The 13,972-nt window shown below is 40.8% G+C and overlaps 1 pseudogene; it reads left to right on the top strand.

Annotated features, from left to right (window-relative positions):
- The first annotated feature begins 71 nt into the window (after window positions 1-71).
- Window positions 72-12,910, top strand: LOC121248544 (annotated as a pseudogene).
- The last annotated feature ends 1,062 nt before the right edge of the window (window positions 12,911-13,972 follow it).

The raw sequence follows: 13,972 nt of genomic DNA on the forward strand, positions 1-13,972 counted from the left end.
ATAAATGTCAATAGCAAGTATGCCAGTCGTTAATTCAAATCATCAAATCATTTCAGCAACCAGAACAAACCATGGGCTTCACTAACCGATGCCAATGCATTTGTTCTGCTTTGATCCTCACTTTGGGAGCTTTGGCTTCTCAAAATGCTGCTCGCACCCTCCAAGATGTGGTAATGCGTGAGATGCATGAGCAATGGATGGCTCGTCATGGACGTATATATGAAAACAATCAGGAGAAGGAGGATTAGCGTTTGAAGATATTCAAGGAAAATGTTGCACTTATAGTATCTTTTAACAGCGGTAGAAACTAACCTTACAAGTTAGGAGTCAACCAATTTATAGATCTTACGGATGAAGAGTTCGAAGCCTCACGAAATAGATGCAAGGGACACGAATGCTCGTGAAAGACTTCTTCCTTCAAATATCAAAATGTGACTGCATTGCCTTCTACCATGGATTGGAGAAAGAAAGGAGCCGTAATACCTATCAAAGACCAAGGCCAATATGGTAATTGTCTAATCTTGAGATGAAATATGTCCACTTTATGTTTCTAACTCTTTTTTGTGGTGAAATGTAGGATGTTGCTGGGCATTTTCAGCAATCGCAGCCATGGAAGGAATTACTAAGCTAAAAACTGGTCAATTGATCTCTTTGTCAGAGTAAGAGCTGGTTGACTGTGACATTGAAGGAGTGGACCAAGGTTGTAGCGGTGGTCTGATGGACAATGCTTTCCAATTCATCCAACACAATCATGGTCTCACTACGGAAGCCAACTATATATCCTTACATGGGTGTCGATGGAACCTGCAACACAAAGGGTGAAGCCAACCATGCAGCCAACATTAATGGTTATACAAGATGTGCCGCCAATAGTGAGAAGACACTTCTTAAGGCCGTAGCTAATCAGCCAATTTCTGTTGCCATAGATGTTGGAGGATCTGACTTCTTGTTCTATTCAAGTGGCATCTTTACAGGAGAGTGTGGTACTAGCCTAGATCATGGTGTTACTGTTGTTGCTTATGGGGTTACTAATGATGGGACTGTCATGAACCGGCGGCTAGCATTGGGACAAGAAGCGAAGAACCCTAGAGTAGAGAAACTGATGGGCGTCGAACTGGAAGTGAGAAGTGGAAGTTGAAGTGTTAAGTGTTAAGTGCATAACTCGGAACGAAGACGTAAGAAGGAAAGGGAAACGGTGCGTAGCGAGGTCTTGAAGGCAGAGTCGGTGTGCGTGCGTTTTGAGGAGAAATCGTGAATGGGTGCGTGCGTTTCGGGTGGAATTTGAGCAGTGTGCGTGCGTTTTGAATTAAGCATGGGTTGCGTGCGTTTTGGGTGGAATTTGAGCAGTGTGCGTGCGTTTTGAATTAAGCAGGTGGTGTGCGTTTTATGTTATATTGTCAGCGTTTAATAACTGTTAAACGCACCGTTTGAGTTGGAAGACTTCAAACGGTGCGTTGGGGCAATACTGGGAGTAAAAACCTGGGCATCACAGAGTAAAGGGATATTGAGTCTGTCATTTTGAATATCATAGTCAGTAAGGTTAATTTATCATTCTGAGAGTTAGTTACAAGTGAGAGAAAATGTAAGCATAAAGGGGAATGTGAGTGGAGAGGAACGGCATTGAAGAATCTTATTGTAAGGGAATTTTATTGTAAGGAGGTTGGGAGCCCTCGAAGCACTCCTGTAGCAATACAAACTCTCATAGTCTTTTTATCAAACATCTTCTGTGCACTCTGCTCTTTCCTTTGCAGCAACCATCTTCAGCATAGTCATATTCCTCCATTACATACACTCATCTTCCAGGTTCCTAACAAGTGGTACAGCAGCCAACCGATCCTACCAAGTTTCATACAAACAGCCCCAACAGCAAACCCAAACACCCAGAAAATTCATCCAAACAGCCACCAAAATAAAACCCAAAACACCTAGAAAATTAATCCAAACAGCCACAGATCCAAGCCTTCTACTCAGACCATACCATAGACTAACATGGCAGAAAACACTCGGTCAAAACAACAACAACAACAACAGGTTGATGCCCTACAAGTTCAGATGGACCAAACTAAACAGGACCTCCATGAAGTTATGACAGATGTTCAAGAGATTAAAGACATGCTAAGAGCCCATTTTGCCCAACAAAACAACCCCCCATCGCCCCCACCTCCACCCCCACACAATCCATTCCAACTGGAATTTGACAACACAGACCCAAGAAGATTTAACCCCAGGGGTGTCAAGTTGGAATTTCCTCATTTTCAAGGAGCTAACCCAGCAGCTTGGCTCTTTAAAGCCAACCACTACTTTGATTTCCACCAAACTGCACTACCTCACCTTTTGTTGATGGCCTCTTACCACATGGAAGGCGAGGCTCTTGTTTGGTTCCAAGAAGCTGAAAATGGTGGATTATTCCGGGATTGGGAGATGTTTTCCAGGGCGTTACTCCTTCGCTTTGGTCCCACGGCGTATGACGATCCAATGGAGGCTCTGACGAGGTTGAAACAGTCTGGCACTGTAGCTGCTTACATGAGCCAGTTTGAGGCTTTGGCAAATCGTGTGAGAGGTCTTTCCAACTCTCACAAGCTGAGTTGCTTCCTCAACGGCTTGAAAGACGAGGTTCGCATTCCAACCCGTATTTTAAACCCTGTACATTTACATGCAGCATATGGGTTAGCAAAAATGCAAGAGGAGTATTATTGCAGCACAAAAAAATTTACTAAATCTACGGGGGACAAACCAAATACTATGGGGGGTAGTAACTCCTTCCAAAGCTCTTACTCGGGTGAGGCGTATCACAAATGGAAAAATCCGACGGGGGGTACTAAACCTGTTTATTCAACTCAAATGGATGAAAAACGTCGCAAAGGCTTGTGCTACCATTGCGATGAGAAGTGGAACCCGTTGCATAAATGTAAGAGTCCAAAAATCTATTTGTTACAAGGTAGTGAGGATGAGGGTGATGAGCAGGAGGAGCTGCAGGGTGATGAAAATGTGGAAAAAACTCAACCCGAAACATTGTCCAGCAGCAACGAACAACCTGAAATTTCCTTGGCAGCCATTGCTGGAACCCCCACATCAAAAACCATGCGTGTAGTTGGAAGTATTTTCGGCGAACAAGTGATTATATTGTTGGACTCAGGCAGTTCACACAATTTTATTGACATGGCTGTGGTGTCGAGATTAAAATTACCAGTGGATTACTCAGTTAATTTGAGGGTGCGAGTAGCCAATGGGCAAGGATTGAGCAGTGAAGGAATCTGCCGATCAGCCCCTTTAAAGGTCCAAGGTAACTTGCTAAACCCACCTCTTCATTTATTGGACCTTGTGGGTTGTGACATTGTGTTGGGTATCCAATGGTTGGAAACATTGGGCACTATCTCTTGGAATTTTTCGAAATCTCTTATGAATTTTGTTTTGGATGGAAAACCCATAGAATTCAAGAGATTAAAGTTAAATTCATCGGTAGTGGAGGATGGGGATAAGTTGCTTAAGGCGACTATGACTACCGGAAAGGGCATTTTATTGCAAATCATGTGTAAGGAGGTAACAAATGAAAAATGTGAAGATGTGAACGGGGATATTTCTGATCTGTTGGAGGAGTTTGAAGGGGTATTTAATGAACCCCAAGGGCTGCCACCACCCCGTAGCCATGACCACCATATAGTCCTCAAAGAAGGCACTCAACCAATTGCCAATAGACCCTACCGGTATCCATATTACCAGAAAACTGAGATTGAGAAGATTGTGACTGAATTGTTGATGTCAGGGGTGGTTAGGCCTAGTTCTAGTCCATTTTCATCCCCTGTTTTGCTAGTTCGTAAGGTTGATGGTAGTTGGCGGCTTTGCGTGGACTATAGGGCACTCAATAAGGAAACAATAAAAGCCAAGTTTCCGATTCCAGTTATAGACGAGCTGCTGGATGAACTCTTTGGGTCAGTGATCTTTTCTAAACTCGATTTAAGATCGGGCTATCATCAAGTGAGAGTCGTGCCTAGTGACATTCCCAAAACAACATTCCGTACTCATGAGGGCCATTATGAATTTTTGGTAATGCCATTTGGTCTTACTAACGCACTGGCCACATTCCAAGGGCTCATGAATGATGTTTTTAAACCTTTTTGGAGAAAATTTGTGCTTGTATTCTTTGATGACATTCTAGTATATAGCAAATCTATGGGGGAACATGTGGATCACCTAAGAGAGGTTTTAAACACATTGAAACAGCACTGCCTGTTTGCAAAAAAATCTAAGTGTCAGTTTGCGGTTAATGAAGTTGACTATTTGGGACACATTATTAATGATAAGGGAGTGATGGCTGATCCTTCTAAGATTGTTTCAATGATAGAGTGGCCCGAGCCTAAGAATGTGAAGGCCTTACGAGGATTCCTTGGACTCACCGGTTATTACCGGAAATTTATCCGGAATTATGGTCTCATCGCTGCACCGCTTACTTCCTTACTCAGAAAAAACAGTTTCTCTTGGAACCCGGAAGCCTGCGAGGCTTTTACAGCCTTAAAACATGCCATGTCTCAACCACCGGTCCTTAAACTTCCTGATTTCAGCAAGCCATTTGTAATTGAGTGTGATGCAAGCGAAAAAGGGATAGGGGCAGTGTTAATGCAGCTAGGGCAGCCCATCTATTTCTTAAGTCAGGCCCTTAAGGGCAAGGCCTTGCTACTTTCGACATACGAGAAGGAATTATTGGCTCTTATGACAGCAGTACAAAAGTGGAGACCCTACCTCCTTGGGTAGCCTTTTATCATAAAAACTGACCAACAAGCCCTTAAGTTTTTTGCTAGAACAACGCGTGGGGATTGAGAAGCAACAGAAATGGATTACAAAGCTAATGGGTTATGATTTTTCCATTGAATACAAAAAGGGTAAGGAAAACAAGGTGGCGGATGCCCTTTCAAGAAGAGAGGGGGGAGACCAAGAATCGGTTTGCTCAGCTATGATTTCGTTTCCTACGCCTCTTTGGATTGAGGAGTTGAAGAAAAGCTACCTAGATTCTACGGAGTTAGTGGAGTTACTTAAAAATCTGCATCAAAACCAGAACATTCCTCAAGGGTTTCCCGTGCAACAAGGGCTAATTATTAGGAAAGGAAGGGTGGTTTTGAACCCAGATTTTGATTTTAAGTTAAAAGTTCTGCAGTACATTCATAATAACCCCCAAGCAGGTCACTCCGGGTATTTAAAAACATATCACAGAGCCAAACGAGATTTTTATTGGAAAGGAATGAAGAGGGACATCAAATAGTTGGTGAGAGAATGTGAAACCTGTCAAGCTGTTAAATATGAAACAACTTATCCAGCAGGGTTGTTACAACCCTAACCTATTCCGGATCAGCCTTGGACCGACATATCACTGGATTTTATTGATGGGTTACCGAATTCTAAGGGATTCAGTGTTATTTTTGTGGTGGTGGACCGTTTTTCGAAGTATGGCCACTTTATAGCCTTGTCCCACCCCTACACAGCTCAAGTAGTCGCCGATGTGTTTATGAAAAATATCTTTAAGCTGCATGGGTTTCCTAGGTCCGTGGTGTCGGATAGGGATTCTATTTTCTTGAGTTCTTTTTGGCAGGCTCTATTTCACTCCCAGGGTTCCTCTCTTGACTATAGCTCGGCCTACCATCCTCAAACCGATGGCCAGACCGAGGCACTTAACAAGGGTTTGGAATGCTACCTAAGATGCTATGCAGGGGTAAAACCCAAGTCCTAGTCAGTTTGGTTACCTATGGCAGAGTGGTGGTACAACACCACTTATCACACATCAACAAAAATGACCCATTTTGAAGCTGTATACGGGCACCCTCCTACCACCTTACTATCTTATGTTCCGGGAACAAGCATGAATAACATGGCAGACTGAGTTTTAAGGGATAGGGATCAGGTGATACAGTTGCTTAAGAACAATTTGAGTGAAGCCAGTAATCGAATGAAACACTTTGCTGATAAAAAATGGACTGAGAGACAGTTTAAGGTAGGAGATTGGGTCTATTTGAAGTTACAACCATACAGACAAAAAACCCTAGCAATTCGACACAACATGAAATTAGCCCCCAGATTCTATGGGCCTTTTCAAATTGAAGCTAAAATAGGTGTAGTGGCTTACAGATTAAAGCTTCCAGAATCTTCCAAGATTCACTCGACCTTTCATGTGTCTTGCTTAAAAAGAAAAATTGGCTGCCAAGTTCCAATTTTTCCATCACTACCACCTACAGATCACACAGGGGAATTAAGACCAGAACCAGAAAGAATCATTGAAAGACGCATGAAGAAACAAGGTGCAAGAGCAGTTACCGAGGTCCTCGTGAAGTGGTTGGGGTTGCCGACTGAAGAAAATACTTGGGAACTATTATGGCGTCTGCAAGGCCTTTACCCTCACCTTGTGGGCAAGGTGCTGTGATGGGGAGAGTTGTCATGAACTGGTGGCTGGCATTGGGACAAGAAGCGAAGAACCCTAGAGTAGAGAAACTGATGGGCGTTGAACTGGAAGTGAGAAGTGGAAGTTGAAGTGTTAAGTGTTAAGTGCATAACTCGGAACGAAGACATAAGAAGGAAAGGGAAACGGTGCGTAGCGAGGTCTTGAAGGCAGAGTCGGTGTGCGTGCGTTTTGAGGAGAAATCGTGAATGGGTGCGTGCGTTTCGGGTGGAATTTGAGCAGTGTGCGTGCGTTTTGAATTAAGCATGGGTTGCGTGCGTTTTGGGTGCAATCTGAGCAGTGTGCGTGCGTTTTGAATTAAGCAGGGGGCATGCATTTTATGTTATATTGTCAGCGTTTAATAACTGTTAAACGCACCGTTTGAGTTAGAAGACTTCAAACGGTGCGTTGGGGCAATACTGGGAGTAAAAACCTAGGCATCACAGAGTAAAGGGATATTGAGTCTGTCATTTTGAATATCATAGTCAGTAAGGTTAGTTTATCATTCTGAGAGTTAGTTACAAGTGAGAGAAAATGTAAGCATAAAGGGGAATGTGAGTGGAGAGGAACGGCATTGAAGAATCTTATTGTAAGGGAATTTTATTGTAAGGAGGTTGGGAGCCCTCGAAGCACTCCCGTAGCAATACAAACTCTCATAGTCTTTTTATCAAACATCTTCTGTGCACTCTGCTCTTTCCTTTGCAGCAACCATCTTCAGCATAGTCATATTCCTCCATTACATACACTCATCTTCCAGGTTCCTAACAGGGACCAAGTATTGGCTCTCACGAAATAGAAGATGAGTACAAGGAAAATAAACATGAAGACACCAAACAAGTACACCACAACATGCAGAAAATACCATGCATTAAGCAAGTTGATGAAAAGCACAATGCAGCAGCTAAAAGGTGTAAAGCACTGGCATAGAAAAGCAAAGTAACAGAAGGAAAGCATGGGGCGACAGATCAACCTCAAAGGCGGCACTGATTACACACAAAAGTAAATAAAGTGATGAAAGACATGTAAATGTCAAAACCAACAGACTACAATAGATTGCTTGTGAAACAGTAGAAGATAAAAAGTTAACTTTAGGACTCTTCCCTTTGCTCTTTTCTATTTTTCTATAATGTATATATGTGTAGCAGAACTTTGTATCTACAATGAATTGGAATGAGAATCAGTTTTTCTCCATATTGAGATTCATTTCGAGTTTTTATTTCCACTTCTAACATGGTATCAGAGTAGGCTAGTTGTCTTGCTGTGTTTGCTTAAATCTGCAAACAAACTTCATTTTCTAAGCCATGACATCCTCATCTTCTTCTTCTCCTATTTCCCTTGCTGAGGACCCAAGCAGTCCATTCTTTGTACATCACAGTGACAATGCTAACACTGTCATTGTATCACCTCCATTAACTGGTTCGAATTACATATTTTGGAGCAGATCATTTCTGCTTTCCATTTCAAGCAAAAACAAACTAGGCTTCCTGCCATACTACTCCTGAGTTGCCAGATCCCTCATATGTGTCATGGCTGAGATGCAACAACATTTTGCTGGCTTGGATCCAGAATTCTGTTTCAAAGGATATTGCTTCTAATGTATTTTTCATGACCTCAGCTAAATAGGTTTGAGACAAACTTAAAAGAAAGATTTGCTCAACCTGATGAAGCTCGAATTTATCATCTATAACATAAGCTCAGTAGCACTGTTCAAGGGCACCTTTCTATAAGTGATTACTTCACACAACTTAATACTATTTGGGAAGAATTACACATTTTCACCCACTTCCATGTCATAATCTGTCCTACCAAATGACTCATCTTCACCCACTCACATGTCACAATCTGAAACACCCCATCCTGAAATATCTTTTCTTGCTACCTCCCTTGATTCAACTCTTCCTTCACCCTTACCTCATGAGTTGCCTACCATCCCTCCCTTTCAAAGATCCACCAGAGATAGACATCAACCTGCCTATCTCCACCAATACCACTGTTAAATTGCAGCATCCCATCCCTTCATCAATACTTCCTCCACATCCTCTTCAACTCTTCACCCACTCCACCATCACTTGATCTACAAACACCTTTCCCCACCTCTCCCCATCCCACCAATCTTTTTTTGCTTCCCTCTCATTGTTTTCTAAACCATCATTCTATAGTGAAACTGTCCAATTCAAGCATTGGCAGGATGCCATGAACACCGAACTCAGTGCCTTAGAAGAGAACAACACTTGGATTGTTACTTCTCTTCCCCCCACCAAAACTGCAATTGGTTGTAAATATGTCTTCAAAGTCAAGCTCCAATTTGATGGTTCTCTTGAAAGACATAAAACAAGGCTTGTTGCAAAGGGATACACTCAAAGAGAGGATTTTGACTTCTAAGAGACCTTCAGTCTAGTGGTCAAACTCACCACAATTCATGTTTTTCTTGCCTTGGCATCCATTCAAAACTGGTTTTTGTCTCAAATGGATATTCATAATGCCTTTTTACATGGAGATCTCGATGAGGAAATTTATATGGACTTACCACTTGGTTACCACATTTACAGAGAGTAGCTTGAGAGGGAGAAATTGGTATGCAAGCTGGATAAGTCCATCTATGGACTTTAACAACTATCAAGGTAATGGTTTTCAAATTTTCTAATTCATTCACTACTATTGGTTTTCATCAATCCAAATCTGACTACTCTTTAATCACCAAAGGGAGCAAAAAAGGAGTCTTCACAACACTCCTAGTGTATGTGGATGATATCATAATAGGAGGCAATTCTCAAAGAGAAATTGATCTGCCCAAAGCTCACCTTCATGGAAAATTCAAAATCAAGGAACTTGGACCCCTCAAATACTTCCTAGGACTAGAGGTTGCAAAATTATAAGCTGGAATAAATGTTTGTCAAAGGAAGTATACCCTTGAAATCTTGAAAGACTCAAGGTTACTTGGCACCAAACCTGCCTCCACACCCACTGAGTTAAATCACAAATTGAGTCATACCACAAATGAGATCCTACAAGACCCTACAACCTATAGAAGACTCATTGGAAGGCTCATCTACTTGACCATTACCAGGCTAGACATTACCAATGCTGTAAATGTTCTGAGCCAGTTTATGGACAAACCCTCACAAGCTCACTTACACTCAGTTTATAGAGTTTTTAGATATCTCAAAGGATTTATAGGCCAGGGCATCTTCCTATCATCAAAGTCATCTCTACACTTGAAAACCTACAGTGACTTTGATTGGGCTGCTTGTCCCCAAACTAGGAGATCAGTCACAGGTTTTTATATTTATTGGGGACTCATTGGTAAGTTGGAAATCAAAGAAACAAGTGACTATTTCTAGGTCCTCAGCAGAAGCAGAATATAGAGCATTGGCCTCTACAAGTTGTGAAATTGTTTGGCTCCTTGGTCTGTGAAAGGAACTCAGCATTGACCATGCACAACCTGCTCTCTTGCTCTGTGATAACCAAGCAGCAATCCATATCACAAAGAATCCCATCTTCCATGAGAGAACTAAACATATAGAACTGGACTGCCATTTTGTTAGAGAAAATGGCTTGGCTAGAATCATCACACTTGTCCACATTGCCTCAAAGTTCCAACAAGCAGATATCTTTACTAAGGCCTTAACAATTTTTGTTTTTCAGTTCTCATTGTCCAAGATGGGAATACTCAACATATATACCCATCTTGAGGGGGAGTATGTAACACCCCGTATTTTAGTATATTTTTAATTGAATGGTTATTTTTATTAATTTAAATAATAGTTCTCTTGTTTTAAGTTTATCGGATTTTTAATTGGTTTATTTTTATGATTTTTAATTTGTGAAAATTATTTTGATATGCTTCCTTAATATTAATTATTGTTATGCATTTAAATTGCTCTTCATTTTAAATTAATTTATTGTTGGATTTAATTATTTTATTTTCATTTAATCACTACGTTTAAATTATTTTATTTGACTTACTGTTTTGAAATCTTTTTCCTTGGATCATTTTTGTAACCCAAGATGTGAGGATTGGATCTCATTTCTTCCCTTCACTTTTTCTTTTTCCTTTTTTCTTTTCCTCTTTTTCTTTTCTTTTTCTTTCTTTTTCTCCTTATTTCTTTTCTCCTCTCTCTCTCTTCTCCCCCGCGCGCAAAGTCCCTCTCTCTCTCCCCGTCCGCGTCCACCACTGCGCCACCGTGTGCTATTCGTGGGCTTCACAGCCCCTCCCATTTTCTTCCCCTTCAGCCGGCGACCTCACCCTCTAATTTCTAGCCCCTCTAGCGCCGCCATGAGCTCCCACGCACGGTTTCAAGCCGCGGCACTCCTTGAGCTCACGCGTCGCCGTCGCACTGCCATTGGCCACCACCTCTTCACCACATCACCGGCTACCCCTAGATACCTAACCCACCCATCCTCAGCTCCGATCCGCCACCGGTGAAGTCCATCCAACTTCATTTTCGTTTTGGGCTTTTTGGGCTTCAATCGCCTTCTACGCCACCACCCACCACCACAATTAGCTTCATCAACATCCCTAAGCCATTCCCTAGTAATCTCAAGTCTTCGTTTGACCCCGATCAAAATCTAGCATTTTGAGACCTACAACGATAGTGCATTTTGCACTGTTACGTCGTTGTGCCGCCACTTCTAGCACCTCCATGATCCTTCAAAAGTTATACTATAGCGCTGTAAGTATTTTCGCAAAAAACTTTCATGATTTAAATGTATTTTTGCACTAACTCATTTTTATTGTGATCTGGTTGGTTGTGTCGGACTGAGTCTGAGGAGTAAGGAGGTCGGATGGATTGGAGGATGGAGTTGTTGTGCGACTGGATATGTTGTGATTTGTTGGTTGTTGGATATTGTGTCGTTTCATATACATTGCATATTTGCACGCATGTTCATGTTTATAAATGAAAACTGGATTTTCGCATAATTGCATACATGTTCATGTGTATATTTGAAAATTGAGTTTTCATGTGAGAAATGGTTTTTGGGTGCGTGTGTATCACGACCCCAAGTCAAGATGGGGCATTATCTCGGTGGAGCTCATCTGGTCACTCGGGAGCGGAATATACTGAGTGACGTCCCTTGGGTTGTCGCTAGGCGACAACGGGATCGGAAGGGATGGTAACGATCTCGTGCCTACTCCGTGGCCCCTCTGCTAGCGAGGACTAGAGGATGCTTGGCAATGAACCCGCTGGGCGAGGAACTGGGCATCGCTCGTTACGAAGTCACTCAAATGGTCGTTACCCATGGTGTGACGAAGGGAGCCAGGGTGTGCGAATGATCCCTAGGGGAGATCATGGTGCATATGGTTAAAATGGATTATTTGTTTGGGCAATTTTCTCGAAAAATGGTGGATTATTGATTTAGGCCATTTTCTGGAAAAATGACGGGAAAATGTTTTAAGGAAATATTTTGGGCCAAATGGGATTTTGGCGTGCATTGGAAAATACTCATTTTTGGAAAAAATGTTGTTTTGGGACTAATGCATAGTTCATCATATGTATGCATAATTGTTGGTTGTATTAATGCATTTTTATTCTCGAGGGTTGTTTGGATTATACTTAGTTGCGGTAACGTTTTATGGTAACGTAAATTTTGATGCAGATGATGCTGAGGGTGAGCCTGAGGATTCGGCTCCTCCCAAGGAGTGATATGGGATCACTCATTCATGTATTTGGACTTGTATTATATTTTTCGGGATAACTGTATAACTCTTTTTAAACGTTTTACTTATGTAAATTTGTATTAAAAATTATGGTACTTAGTTGACTTACTTAAATTATCTGCTGCGTTGTTCATTGTACACTGTTGCATGTACACACACTTGGCACTATCGTTGGCATGTGTGACCGTGTTGTCATCATTCGGGCGTCTCGATTCCTAAATTTCTGTACATGGGGGTCGGGGGTGCCACAGGGAGTCTGACGAAACAGAAAATGAGTACAAAGAAAAGAAACATGAAGACACTAAACAAGTACACCACAATATGCATAAAATACCATGCAACAAGCAAGTTGATGAAAAGCACAATGCAGCAGCTAAAAGGTGTAAAGCACTGGCACAGAAAAGCAAAGCAATAGAAGGAAAGCATGGGCGACAGATCAACCTCAAAGGTTGCACTGATTACACACAAAAGCAAATAAAGTGATGAAAGACATGTAAAGCACAAAACCAACAGACTGCAATAGATTGCTTGTAAAACAGTAAAAGATAAAAAGTTAACTTTAGGACTCTTCCCTTTGCTCTTTTCTATTTTTCTATAATGTATATATATGTAGTAGAACTTTGTATCTACAATGAATTGGAATGAGAATCAATTTTTCTCCATATTGAGATTTCATTTTGAGTTCTTATTTCCACTTCTAACATTGGCTGGTGAAGAACTCGTGGGGTACAGAATGGGGTGAAAAAGGGTACATAAGGATGCAAAGAGATATTGATGCAAAGAAAGGCCTTTGTGGTATAGCTCTGCAAGCCTCTTATCCGACGGCATAAAATTTGGAAATTAGAATCAACATCAATGTACACTACCTCACATGCAATATAGTGCACTACTTATTTTCTAACCTTTTAGTTCTTACTATTTGAAATCTATATGTATAATTTGTCTGGTTCCATATGGACAATGTCGACGAACGTTCTCTTACATCTATGAAATGCTTATCCATCTAGCTTGAGGATGTGGACCGTACCTTAGCTCCTTATTTTTCTTGACCAGAGCTATATTGTTTAAAAAGATTTAAAGGAGATTTGGATAATGATTTAAGTTGATATGAGAGTTAAAAGTTGAATACGATATTTAATATTATTTTTATTTTGAGATTTGAAAAAGTTGAATTATTTATTATATTTTGTTTGAAAGTTTAGGAAAGTTGTAATGATGAGATGAGTTAAGAGTGCCTTCAAATCCAAGTATCACCTTAACAATTAAAATATTTTTAAAGAAATACAAACATACGATGAACGTGGATAGATGAGGGGAGTATGGCTACTTCAACTGTATTAGAGTTGAGATAAGCTAGTTCCTTGAAAGCTTTAACCATTTTGGTGGACTATTGACGTAGCAAATATTTTCTTCTTTTAATAACATATACTGCATATTAACATCTTATGAAGAGACCTTCCAATAAAACACTAGCTTTAAAAATATTTGAAGCGTATATAATATTTATCCATACAAGAAAATACTATAATGAGAGATAGGATTGAAGATTGATAAAAATTTGGACAGAAGACTCTTTGAAGGATTAGTAGTTTGAATATTCTCATTGAATGCAATGGTAGCCTAGGGATAAAGTTGCGTTTAGGCACTTGGTCACTTAGGTTGTTCAAATTGCTCTATATGCACAAAGGTTTCACGATTTGAGCAATTGCTAGGTTTTAGTTTGTCAGCATGGTAAGTTTCTTACCCGCTATGGTATAAAAAACGGTGTTTTATTGATTTTGCAAATGGTAATTGCCGCATCATTGCACGACTTTAGTATATTGATATATATAGAACACAGATTTACACTCACAGCTATATTGTGAGTTGTATGTACAATTGCTACTCTTATC

The sequence above is a fragment of the Juglans microcarpa x Juglans regia genome, chromosome 2D (assembly GCF_004785595.1).
Source record: "Juglans microcarpa x Juglans regia isolate MS1-56 chromosome 2D, Jm3101_v1.0, whole genome shotgun sequence".
NCBI lineage: Eukaryota > Viridiplantae > Streptophyta > Magnoliopsida > Fagales > Juglandaceae > Juglans > Juglans microcarpa x Juglans regia.